At 40.2% G+C, this 13,991-nt stretch overlaps 1 protein-coding gene across 1 annotated transcript in view; it reads right to left on the reverse strand.

The window, feature by feature from the left end:
* The window catches only part of ARHGAP6 (Rho GTPase activating protein 6), a 312,065-nt gene that overhangs the window by 96,512 nt on the left and 201,562 nt on the right, over positions 1-13,991 (reverse strand). The window lies entirely within an intron of this gene.

Below are 13,991 nucleotides of genomic sequence, written 5' to 3' on the forward strand. Positions count from 1 at the left end.
ATATTCCTAGCAATGTAGATTATATAAATACTTAGAAACAAAGGCCAGTCCTCACTGAAAATTCTCCAAATGTCTTTGGGTTAAAAAAATACTGCAGCCCTTTGTGCTTCAAGATTGGGGTCACATTTAACACTCCAGGATATCATATATCAAAGAGAGGTTCCTCTTTCAAAGAGCTGAGTGCCTTTCTTAGAAAGCTACCAGAACTTCTTTCCTTCTTTTTTCTGCAGTGTCATACTACCAAACTTATCATATGCAGACATTAGGCAACAGAGATAACAGTCCATAACTCTCCATGTAGTGGACCAGGTCCTGGATAAAAAGACCTGCTGCAACTGGTCCAAACAGGATTGGAACTGTCAAATGTTTCACTCTCAGGCTATGATCACAGCTGATCCAACAAATTCAAATCCAACTCTTTTTAGCAGAGCATCAATTATTTGATAACAAAAGTCGCCTCTTATCTGCAGCTAACTCTTTAACTGCACTCTTATGTAAGGCTACAGCTTTCACATTGATTCACCAGGTTTCACACGCTATGGAAGAGCTTTTGCCAGAGGCATGATTATTGTAATGTAATATTATTATTGTATCCAGCAATACAGCACCATGCTCTAGTATTCCACGCTGAATTCCCATGTTGCAGGCACCACCTGGACATCTCTGCCAGGAACCCCGACACAGCAGGATGGTTACAGTGCAACACTGATGTTTCTTCACAGGATGTGATCAAGGGATGCTCGGGGGAGTCCTTGGAGAAGGGACATCCTCTTCACCACAGCCTCACAGGGTGACCCCTCTGCAAGCCTCTGCACAAAGCCCTGCTCCTTAGCTAAGGGAACCTGCTAGGAAGGGGCTGCACTCACCAAGGACTGCCCCACACAGAGAGGAGAAGCCCCTCAGGGTCTGCAGAACATTCCCTCTGTGTGTCCCTGAGCCTCCCCAGCCTGGCAGCATTTGCACTGACACCTTGAGCACCTCCCCAGCCACTGACTCAGCCCCCTCCTCTCCTGCTGCAGAGGATTTAGCAACTCTCTTTGATGTCAGGCTCACTTGGGCAGAGTAGGCTGCACAGAGACAGCCAGGAGACATCTCTAGATCATGTTCTTATGTTCACTGCTATGAAGCTATGCAAACTGTAAGACCCAATCTCCCTGCTTCAGTTTTTTGTTTGTTTTTATTTTTCCTTTATTTTTTTGTTTGTTTGTATTAAATATAACAACCTTCTACCATTCAATTTTGATCAGTGCATTTAGTGGTGCATTAGTATAAAACTACAGAATGGAAACCTAGTCATTCCTACAGTTTTATACATAACCTTGATAACTGAGTAAAATCAGTAAAAACTAAATCAGATTTTCCTTCTACTCAATAACATGCAGTGGTGCCTCAGGTGAGTTTGTGCATCTACCTTAGAGAAAGACAAGGGCATTGGAAAAAAATACTCTATTGAAACAATGTGAACACAAACCAGGTCAGCTTTCCTTCCAAAGACACAGAATTTTGCTTGCTAAATTTCATGTCTGTGGACAATTTTGCATATGGAGCCTCTTATTATCAGTATTAACAGCTGACCACCTGTTTTCATTAAAGAACCATTTGCTGGAAAACATGGAATTATTCTGTTCAACTTCCCAAATTACAGTTATCTGTCTTTAAAAAATGCTGAAGATAGACAAGAGTGCTGCTTTCTGACAATAAAATACTATCATGAGCCCATAAACTGGGCTTTAGTTCACCTCTTTTGGTTTGTAATGTCATCAGTATGAAGGCAAAAAAATCTTTGGTTTAATGCAACTTTGAGAATACTTAAGAGTAGCTATTTCTAACCATTTAGCAAGAACTCATTTTCAAGACAGCTCCAAATAACTTCCTGTGATTTTTAATTTGGGGGGAAAGAAAATAAGTAAAAAGAGACAATCACTTGTCTTCTAAGTTTTGTAGGGGAAAAAAAAATACATGTGCAATATCCATGCCCAAAAGGCTTTGAAATAACACTAACTTAGGTCGCTATATTAAAGTGGGTAAGATTCTTCTGAATATCTTCATATATTTCTGCCTCAACCTTCCTAAGTTTTTTAATGATGTCAGTGATGATTAATTAATCTTACAAACTGCAAGTAACCTGCTTTTGCTTTCAGATTATACCATTTATTCAGGTGAGAAACTCCAGTTTATCTAAAGAAAAGTCTGATATGGTTGGCTAAACGAGACACTAAAATACTTGTATGACCCAGTAAATCTCAAAATTTAGTAGTTCAGACAATTTACAAAAGTGTGCTGCATACTTACAGCTGTCAGCAGCATTGGCACACTCCAGATGAGTGCCCATGAATCAGAGATCCAGTAATTGTACGAAAAAGAAACCGCCTACCCAGTTTTGGAAAAAAGAAAAATCTAATAAATACCTGCATGTTCCCTCAAGCCAGAGTATAATCCACAATATTAAGTGGAAGATTTACCTGAAACACAGTTAAATACAGCTGAGAGAAGAAACCCTTAACTTAAAAACTATGGGAGGTTTGCATACAGTGTAATTGCACCCTGACTATCACTTATTCTCAACAATTTATTACCTTGTATTACACAATAGAAGAATTAAAATGTTAACATTTTCAGTTACACTTAGTTTTCATATCACAGGTGTCCTTATGTGATTCCTAGGAAACAACTCCATATTCACTAACAATTCAGTGGAGCTGAAAGACTTCCACTTTGTGTGACCTGAAAAGCAGAAAGAATGCATTGATCAAGTGCAAGTTCTGCCGGTGTCCCTTAATAACACAGTGCTATTTGGTAGTCATGGAATGCTGGACAAGGAGAGTCAGGTACCATGGAAGGGATAAGAGCCAGCCTAGAAGTCCAAATGGAAATGAAAAAAAAATCAAAAAACAAAAACCCAAAAAAACTTTGAGGAGTTGAATCAATCTATTTGATGGAAAAGGAAGAAAGGAGATGGGCAGCAGTTGGGAATAGCACAGGCTCCTTAAGATGAGAGAGATGAAAGCAGGTTTGGCTCACTGAGGTAAAGACAGTGAGACATAAAGGAGAACCTTGCAACAGGGTGACCCTGAGGGAGCCTGAAGGAGTGAGAGTAGAAGATATTTGGAGATGGGGTTGTGTCACCAAGGCAAGTGAAGGAGTTAGAAACAGGAAGGATAAACCATCTCAAGGTTTGGGTAAGGATGGAAGATGAGAGGGTTGTAGGAGGAAGAAAATGGCAGACAGCATGCTATGGGAGGAACACATTCATGTTGAGGAATTCCAACTTCAAAAATTTCTTTTCTAATAAGTATTGGTCACTAACACATGACTATCTAAAAGGAGATCTTTTTGTCAGTCTTCCCATTAGCTCAAATATTTCAGTTATTTATCTCATCTCATCTCATGTGAATCCACAAAATGCCATAACGAATGCAAGAAGGCAGTAATTATCCTCTACTGAGTTTTAAAATGCATTAAATTGGTAGCAAAGGTTTAGTACTTTTTCATCCATGAAAAAAAATGTGCATGCATCATGCACTGCTTCTCAGCAACTCGAGAGCAGTGAACTTATTCCAGTTAAATACCTCAGTGTCATTCACTTGAAAACTGGCTCTTAGTTCAGTCATAATTTTTTGAAAATGCACTGTGTAATATTGTCATGAATTGTACTGAAGATAACTTTTTTCTTTTAAAGTGCAAAATGAAACACAGGAAACAAACCTACAGATCTGGGAGGTCTGGTTATGAGTTGTTAATGCTCAAAATATTAGCAAGGACGTCTGAAGAGCTAGGTAAACATGTTTGGTTCATGAAAACAGGGCTTTGAAATTGAGTAAAAACTGCAAAAACATGCATTTAAGATTCTATAACTGTGCATATTTGTGTTTCATTTACAAATACGATTAATGGCTTAATACCAACTCTTCAATTAAAACCAGCAGCCTTAACTCTAACTTACTTCTGATCTTGCATAAAGAACCCAAGGGGGAGGCAAAGTGCCCCTTTGCAGCCTAAGACTTCCAGTGACATTTCAAAGAACAAAAGCATCAGCCAAACTCTCTTCCCCTGAAATTCAGTGTCAAATGCCCTTAAATCTCAGTAATAAATCCAAAACCACCACTAAATTAAAACACATACTTTTAAACTACAGGCAGTGAACTAGCGAACAGTTTAGGCACTTTTTTTTAATCCTAAAGTAGTGTTTCTATACTCTGGGATGTGATGTGTGGTTTCCACTCATGTATCATTCCTCCTGGATAATAACATGAAGCTGAGTCGCAAAACATTACAAGGGTTAAAGTCTCTCCCTGGACAATAATAACTGAAGCACATCTATGCCAGGGCTGCTTCTGTAACACTGCTGCAGAAACAGTCAGCAGAATTCCCCTCCTGCCACAGGTTTGCATCATCTTTCATTTACTCTATAATATATCATCATTCTACATTAAAAAGAACTCCATAGCAACCAAAAAGAGTTTTTAAAACTTGGCAACAAAAAAAAAAAAAAATATAATGGTCGGGAAGAAGGGAGAGGATGAGAAGAAAGGAAGCTGTGAGATAAAAAAAAAACTTGTCCCATTGACATCCACATCAAACAAAATTTCTTCAGGCAGAACAAGGGATGCATTTGTCCCTTGAAAAACATCCTTTTCAGAGATGCTTGAATCCCTGCTTTCTGTTATGTAAATAATTTCTTTTCTGTTGTCTCTGTAAAGATCATGCAGTCTTGCAAACGAGTCTGAGCTGGGCAAACATAGAGCCATTTCTCAGCTAAAGCCATAAATTACTTACTGTTTTAATATACTGGAAAATTGGCAGGAAGCGGGGGAAGGTACGTCAGTTACACAAGACTTTATACCACCACTTATCCTCGCCTTCCATTAAAGAAGCCTTAGTTGCTCTAGCAACTGTCAAACCACACTCTGGTTCCTCTTCCTCCAAGATACAGAACTTCTCCAAAACACTCTCACAGAACACAGCTCTCCTACATCCAAAGGACATGTTTCTGGCACTTCTGCACTGTTTAAAAAGAGGCTCTCCAAGAAGCTGACAAATCCCTGCCAGGCCTTTTACTCCAAGGTATGCTCCTGTAGAATAGAAATCCTTAAGAAATCCTTAAAATTCTTGGCTTTCCCCCCACACCTACCCTCTTTTTTTCTCCTCTTGCTTATTCCCTTCTTTCTCGGCAGAACGTTATTCCATTCAGCTTAATTCACCACTACATCTTCCAGCATTAAACAAAATGCCTACACATTTGACAGATGTCCCTTCCCCTTTCATTCCTTCAGTCATGGAAAAGGCATATGCAGTGGGGACAATGACAACACACATTGCAAGACCTCTAGGTCAGAAATACAATGGCAGAGACAAGCTTCCTACCCAATACCTGAAGAGATAACCTGTCTCCATATCCATAACCACAGCTTCTCAATCATTCCTGAGGATCCCTGCTCTGTCACCAGGGCGAACAAGTCTTGTCTCCTTGGTTGAAATTCTACGCCACAGGACAGAGATTTGATTTTAAAAAAAAATACAGAGAGCAGAGAAGAAAGCATTAGCAGGAAGAGAAAGCTCTGTCAGAAACAGGACAAAAATCACACACTACTGAAGAAAATCTCATGAGGAAGTAAAAACATACTCCTCACCTCTGTGCAGCGTGCCAATATTAATGATAAGCAAATGTCCCTGGAAGTTCTTACATGTTCAAGGACACTACCCAGGGCAGGATGCTTGCACAAGGAAGGAAAGGCTTACACACCTTCTTACTTCCTTCAATCCTTAGCAGCTCCATCCTACTTCTAACTAGAATGTGATGCTTAGAAAAAGTTCATGATTAAATATTTTTGTTTTAGGAACACTTAATACAAGCAAATCTGTTATACACAATGGGATGATTATTTTTAATTGCTGTTTTGAAAAGAAAGTATCATAGTATTGCACAGATTATCTTCAAGAATGCATATCAATTCTGCTCTTCCAAAAGAATTTCCGTCTTGGATACACTTACCTTTCCCAGTTTTATAATGATTCTTCTGAAACATGTTGTGGAATGGGTGATTAGGGGTTCCACAAAAAATTGGTTTTGGTTCCTGAAGCAAAATCTCTAAACTACCCAGCCACTTCACCCAGTAGTTCATTTCTTTAGCATAACAAACAACACTTTCACTCCTTTCTGCCCACACACTTGTTTCTCTGACAGGGCAAAAATGAACCAAAAATGTACAGTGCACTTGTGCTGCCTACAGCAGCAAAAACTACTGAGGCAGCTATGGGAGAAGGGGTTTGCGTGTGTGTCCATACAAAGTTAATTGCAAAGTAATATGCACAAGCATACCCTGAACCCAGCTTTCTGTGAGTTTACAGTGGAAACAGCTGCATACTGGCCCAGCTACACATCATAACAAGGTCACTTGACTCCCTGGAGCAGTGACACACCGGCACTGGTTTGAACCACAAACCAGTCTGCTCCCCCAGCAAACAGCAATCATTCCCTGCAGTTAAGGGAGGAGCACTGAGGGATGCTTTTATTCACTCCCAGCTCTGCCCACCAAGAGCAGTCACTGCATAGGTATGGGTGGCTGCTCTTCCTAGCAAAAATTCTCAAACCAGCCAATATATTTCTACTGCATTTAAGAGAGTGTCGGGCTGTTCCCATACCTATGTTCTTCTAGTCTCTCTCTTTTGTATCTTGTATCTGAGCACATGCTCTAAGGAGGTTTGTTTTTCTGTGCTCAGTCATCCTTTCATGCTTCTACTGGTGCTGCCCTTCTTTCACCATATCTCTAACTTTTATAGTACCCCATAATTTATCCAGGCTCATGTACTTACATGACAAGGGCTCAGGCTGCTATGCTAATGAAACAGCCCTGAAGGAAGTGCAGGATACCATTTGCTTTTTATTACCACTTAGCATCTGCACACATTGCACGGAATGAAAAACAAGGCAGCCAGCAGCTCAAGGCCACCTTGTGACATTTTGACTGTCAGGTTTCAGGCTACAATAGAGAACACCAGAGCAATAAAAAAGGGCTGCTGTCATTTGCACTCAAGTTCCAAAACCACAACTGTGAGATTTACATCCAAAAAAGGTGTGATGGAGTAGAGTCTAATTAATTACAGTGTACTTAAATACAAAGCAAAGCAAGCACTCCAACCCATTAATTCACCAGCTAAAATCAGTCAATCTCCAGCTAAAATCAGTCTGGAATCAGCCAGGGATCTTCACCCTAAACATAAAAAACATCCATGCAGTTCCAAAGCCATACACCAGAACACCTTCCCAGATGTGGAGAATGGATTGAAAAGTTACTGACCATAGTAATTCATCACCTCTTCTCAGATGGCATATCACAGTTCAGCTTTTTTTTTTCTATTATCCCTATACAAAATTGTCCAGATTACACAAAGCTCTTCACATACAGCATTTTAAATGTGACCACCAGCTGACAGAAAAAGCCATTAAGCAAAAGGGCAAGTATTTATAATACTTCCTTAAATACTTCCTCTATTATTCCTCTACAGCTTTATGTTACATGTTACATTATAAGCTGCATCATCCATTTTTGCTGGTTCACTAGTTGCAAAGTTGATCTCACCCCACCTATTTAATCTGAATTCTTTTGGTTTAGAATGATAATGTACAACAAGTAGCTCTGCTTCCTCAAATATTATTTTATTAAAAGCTATTGTAAAGAGACACATCTTCAAGCCAAGTTTTACTCATATACAAACAAGGTGACACTTTAAAAGCTGATTATAAAATGTGGAACAGTATCTTAACTTCGGTACACAGAGATATTTTAAAATACTTTCCTTTTTGTTATAACTTCAGATTTTTAACGGTAAAACATTATCTCTGCCCATAAATAATGAAACGAATCTGTCCTTTAGAACAAGCAAATATTTAATAATATTTTCTTTCGAGTTCTGCTTTACCTACAAACCAAAATGGACCTCCTACCCCAATAAATCCTACTCCTGGAGCTGATTAGACAGCTCCCTTTGGATAAAAAAAAAAACAACCAAACAAAAAACCAACCAAAAAAAGCCCAACAAAAACCCCCAGGGCCTACGGAGAGAGAAAGAAACTCACACTCATTTCCCAAGACAGGAAGTTTGAGTACATATGGCCTGATAGAAGGAGGGGGCAAAAAGCCCTCAAACGTCTTGAGTCTAGCAGCTTGGCTACTTCGGAATACGTACCAGGATACAGCAAGTTCCTTCTTCCAAAAAAAGCAAGATGAGTCACACACTATAGCACAGACCCTTAGGGTTTTTTGTTTGGGTTTTCCGGTTTCTTTGGGGGGGGAGGTGGGTGCCTGTAGTCTTGTTTTTAAGTTTCTAAACAAAAAGTTATACAGCAATACAGAGGAGTAAACAGCTCCAGGACAGAGCAAGGAAACACAACAAAGCTTAGACCAGGAGAGATTTTCCCACATAACCACCTGCAACAGTACCAAAAAAGCAAAGAAAATCAATCTCTTGAGAAAGCAGGAATATTTTTTTCCTTTCATTCTTTGGATTTTCATTCTCCTCCTTCGTATGAGGAGCTATTGCTCCTTAAAGGCAAAGTACTGCAATTGCACAAGCAGCCTCTACTTCATCTCCTCCAGAGGCAGCTTGTAAACTTCCCCCCCCCCCACCGCCAAAAAAAAAAAAAAACAAACCACAAAGCCTCCTTCACTTAGCAACATTTTCATGGCAAAGCAAATTTTGCAGATATCAAGTACCGTTAGCATACTGTGGTATCACAAATTCAAAAAAATAAAAATACCTGTATTTCAATGAAGTGCAATATAATCACATTCTAATTATAAAGTCAACATGATGATGTAGAAAACCACCATGAGAGTGCAAGATCTTTAATATTTACTGATGAACCACAGAATCGCAGTGGTGAAATAATTCATACTTTCTTTTTAGAGGAAGGAATATACCTCTGACCTATGGTTAGGATATAACTACAATATTAGTTCCTAAAATATCAGTCTTAATCAACAGTGCATTTTCACAAATCAAATTTATGTTGCTGCTGTGAGAAAACAGAAGGCTGATTACAGCTTATGGATGTACCATGACACCTATGTATGGATTTGGCCTATGTACCTATGTATGGATTTGGCCACATTTGTAACTGCATGTAAGAGCACAGAAACTCAGGCTACACAACAAGTCAGGTCTGGCCTGCCCAAAAATTTTGTTTGGATTACTTGCTCTTTTGTTTTCTTCGGCTCCATCTTCTGGAAGGTACATAGTCCTCTCCCAAGCAAACACCTGGAATGAATCCTCTTACATGACAAAGTGACAGATCCCTCCCTGTCAAGTCCACAGTGCAAATCTGTTCAGTTAAGAGCACCCCTGGGTCACAAAGCAAGGGCTGTCATGCTTCACTAAAATGAAAACACATCCTAAAAAAGGAAAATCCCTCATTATTTTCTACAGAACTAAGCTATCAAAATGTTACTCACAAATTAACACTGTTGCCTGGTTATCTGAGTGCAGAACTTGATCTACACAGAAAGCAACCAGGTGAGCCTTGAGCCATTTAGGCACTTAGAAATGAATGACTATAAGCAATCCTGATATAGTCAAGTATTATTAGCATTTGTTAAATGTGAAAAGGAGCAAGGAAGATGAAACAACACCATGATTATATCAGCATACAATTTACATCAAGCTCTGATGTCACTTGCAAGATGGAGTCTTGGAGTCCTCCAATTCACACACACACACTCAAAGAATGTGAGAGATTCTGAGTTCTGTCCTGCAAATGCCCTTACTAATCATGATTCCAGCAGTATTAAATTCACTGTGAAGCTGTGTATGATATATAGGTCTGTGGAATTTTAAAACGAATCTCAGAAGGAATACATTGCAAACAAAATTCAACAGAAATTTACCAGTCAGATGCATCTATATTGATCTATCTTGCCCCCACATCCACACAGATAAGCACCAGACCATCAGAAAAATAGCTGCTTGTGAGAAATTAGCAGGAGCTTATCTCCAGAAATAATATTATTTTTAAAACTTTAACACATCTGCTGTTTCAGTTGTCTGTAATTGTCACCCCAAAGATTGACTCACGTCACATGATTTTTACAAAAAGCATAGTTTTGCTAAACTATGCATGCATATACTTTTATTAACATGCTACATATATATAAAATACATCTGTGAAAGTTTAAAGGGGCAATATTTTTCTGGACATTCCCTTTCCTCAAGGGACTCTTAGCTGCTGTTGGCATGTACCACTCTTTCATGTTTCAATTGTTGTTAAAGTTATAGTCACCATTTGGATTACTGTCATGGATCAGGTTAGTACAAGCGGGCTGTCCAAATGCTTAACAATAATAATAGAAGTAATATAAATGGGCTATGCTGCAAAGAATAAAATTTTAGAGCATTTTTTGCATCTGGATGAAGACATACCATGAGCTTCTACCCAAAACACACCCATTTTGGAAGCCATGAAGCAGGCTCGTTCAGAGTCACACTAGCCCAGCATGTTATTTGAGCTCCATTTCCTGACTAAACACCACAAGTTCTGTCAGACAGAGATACCAGCAGAGGCAATGGAGCAGAGTCTGGTGTCTCTGTAAACACCCCACCAGAGCAGGAACAAGAAAAGCACCAGCAGCTGGACACAGCTGAGCAGATGGGCATGCAAAGGAAGTGTGAGGCAGCACTGGCTAGCACAGTTGGCCAAGCTACGAGCTGGGGGGGCAGGGAGAAGAAAAGAGTTTTATTCATCATGTCCCCAGCCAGCATTATCAACCAGTTCTTGCCTCCTCTGTTCAAAACTGGATGATTACTGTCATTTTAGTTTCATTTTTCCATGCTAACACAAAATCAACTCCAAGTGGATCCTAAGCATCCAAGAAGCAGCAATCCTCAGCAGCTTCCAACACCGGTCAGCTTTGATGAAGCAACCCCACTTATTGAAAAGCTATTATGGTCCCAGATTACAACAGGGTCATATTTGTGAGAAAGGTTCTCTCTTTAGCTATAGCAATCTTTCGTAACAATGAAAGTATGAGCACATACATACACTCACATAAGAATCCTCCTAAATTCTCCTCTGTGGAGAGAAGGGGCTATTAAAAAAAAATAACAGTGGGGAAGAGCATCATCAAGAGAAAGAGAAGCAGTAACAGGAACTGGAAGGCCGCAATAAGGTCTCCTCAGAACCTTCTCATGTCCAAACTGAAGAACCCCAGCATTCTCAGCCTGTCTTCATGGGAGAGGTGCTCCAGCCCTCTGATCATCTTCATGGCCTCCTCTGGACCTGCTCTAACTCATCCATGTCTTTCTCATGCCGAGTACCCCAGAGCTGCATGCAGCTCTGCAGGCGGGGTGTCACAGGGCAGGGCGGGGGGGAATCATCTCCCTTGACCTGCTGGCCACTCTTGCTCTGATGCAGCCATGAGTTCCACTGACCTTCTGGGCCATGAGTAAATGCTGCTGGCTCATGTCCAGATTTTCATCCACAGGAACCCCCAAGTCCTTCTCTGCAGGTCTGCTCTCAGTGACTTCTTCTCCCAGTCTGTGTTTGTGTCTGGGATCGCCCTGACCCAGGTGCAGCACCTTGCACTTTTGAATCTCACCTTGTTGAGGTGCTCGTGGGCCCACTCCTCAAGTTTGTCCAGGGCCCCCTGGATGGCATCCTGTCCTGCTGTTGTGTCATCTGCAAACTTGCTGAGGGTGCAGCAATGCCACTGTCCATGTCTCTGATGAAGAATTAATGGGTGCCTGTCCCATGAGAGTCCTGAGGGATACCATTTGTCACTGGCCTCCACATGGACCTAGAGCCACTGACCACAACTCTCTGCCTGAGTCCATCCAGTAAATTTCTTATTGAGTATTACTCCACTCTTCAAATCCATGTCTCAAAACTGGAGATGAGGATGTTGTGTGGGACCATATCAAAGCCCTTACGGAAATCTAAGTAAAACTGGTCAGTTTTCCCTTGTTGACCACTGCAGTCATTTCATCATAGAAGGCCTTCAGATTGGTTGGGCATGGCTTGCCTTTCATGAAGCTGTGCTGGCAGTCTCAGATCACCTCCTGTCATGTATGTCTCTTAACAATGCTTCCATGAGGATCTGCTTCATCATCTTCCCAGTAACAGAAGGAGGCTCACCAGTCTGCAATTCCCTAGGTCTTCCTTTCTCCCCTTTCTAAAAATAGGAGTGATGTTTCCTTTTTTCTAATTACCGGGGACTTCACCTGACTGTCAAGACTTTTGAAATGTGGAGAAACATATTCTATTAAAATATTGATTATTCCAAAGATAATCTATTACCAGAAGTGTAAACTTTAAATGACTGGACTGCACATCCACACTTTGTGTCCATATATAAACTTTTCAAAGCTAAACTGGGGGAGCAGGGGGATTTGACATTAGTGGATTTTACATTAAACAGAAAATGCCATGCAAAAAGTTATGTTAGTAGTGATGCTTCTGCGCTGATTAAACTACATGCAAGACGGTTTTATAAATGCATAGCTCTTGAGGACAGATGCATGCTCTTACAATGGTTCTATAAATATGCATTGTAAAATGTTTATGTGGGCTCAGTGTGTGGGCAAATTCACAAAGAGATGCACGAACTCCCTTCTTTCTGATGACCAATAACCAGAAGAGGAAAAAGAAGAGATCCCTTTTAGAAGAATAGTCTAGACAGTTCAAAAATAGCCTTTGTGCCCTTGCCAGGTACACAGAAAACCAAAAAAGTAGGAACCATGGTGCTTACTAAATCAGAACATTGTTTTGACTGTTTTCCATTCACCCTCAACCTTCTGGATTTCAGCACAGAGATTCACACCCATTCAGTTCCCAGAGAAGGCCACTTCATCCCAAGGCTTAATTGAAAATAACCATCAGCAGGTTTCCAGAGCTTCATACAGTGCAAAATCCTGAACAATAAGAGTACTGGTGATGCAAAGTGGCAAGAGGTCAGAAGCTATCTTCAGAGCTTTAGCTGATCCTTTCCCTATTTGTTCTAATAAAACTCTTTTTTGCTTGCATGCTTGGCCTGGGGAAGGAGTTAAAGGTAGCAAGGGAAATCACATTCTCTTTTCCACTGCCTTTGCGTTTCAAAAAAAATAGCAAAGAAGAGCTGTTTATTCTTCCAAGCCAATGTGCATGTTCTGTGCACTCAGGATGACATTCCCTCACTGGAGACATGTAGAGTTAGATAACATCAATTTATGTTAAATAATCTTAAAATAGAAACTCATACAGTGCTGTTTTAAACTTACTAGATAATCCTTTCTCGGAGTCTGATTCTGCATGTTGTTTTTTTGTTTTCTTTCAGTGTGTGGGAGATATTATCTCATGTTTTAGTGGATGCGGTCATTTTCTCCATGTGGCCAAGTTTAAAGTTTCTTGCAGGTTCTGTTCCCACATTTGGGGGACTCTACGTTTCCCTCAAGATCCTGGGTGAGCAGGAATTTGTAAAACTCCACTCTGCAAGTGAGCCTTCACAAACTTGAAGTGACTGAAACTAGAGAGCCCAGGGACAGCAAGAGCTGCTGCAGGAAGGTTTATCACGCAATGATCTGGGATGTTTAATAAGACTTATTTCTAAGCAGAGTGCTAATGCTGCATGCACACATTATATAAATATAATTAAGTAATGCTGCAACTATCAGATTATATCACAGATAGACCAATTTGAATTGACAGTACTGAATTATAAATTACGACGTTTAGCACCCCCAACTTCACGTCTGTAAACACTAACTCCACTCTGCTCTTAGTAGCTGCTATAAATTTGCCATTTGAAACTAAGTACAGTGCAGAGAATAAAGATTGTTTTTTATCCTCTCCTCACAAACTTTTGATACTGTCAATACGAAGACAGTTCTACATGTCAAAACCGATGAATTTACCCAGCTGCTAAAGACTGTGCTACCATAACCTACTACAGCTGCAATACTTCTCCTGCATGCTCTTGAACTGCTCCTTTCCCAGCCTCCCAGCAGGTTGCAAATTTGCCCAG

The sequence above is a fragment of the Cinclus cinclus genome, chromosome 2 (genome assembly GCF_963662255.1).
Source record: "Cinclus cinclus chromosome 2, bCinCin1.1, whole genome shotgun sequence".
Lineage (NCBI taxonomy): Eukaryota > Metazoa > Chordata > Aves > Passeriformes > Cinclidae > Cinclus > Cinclus cinclus.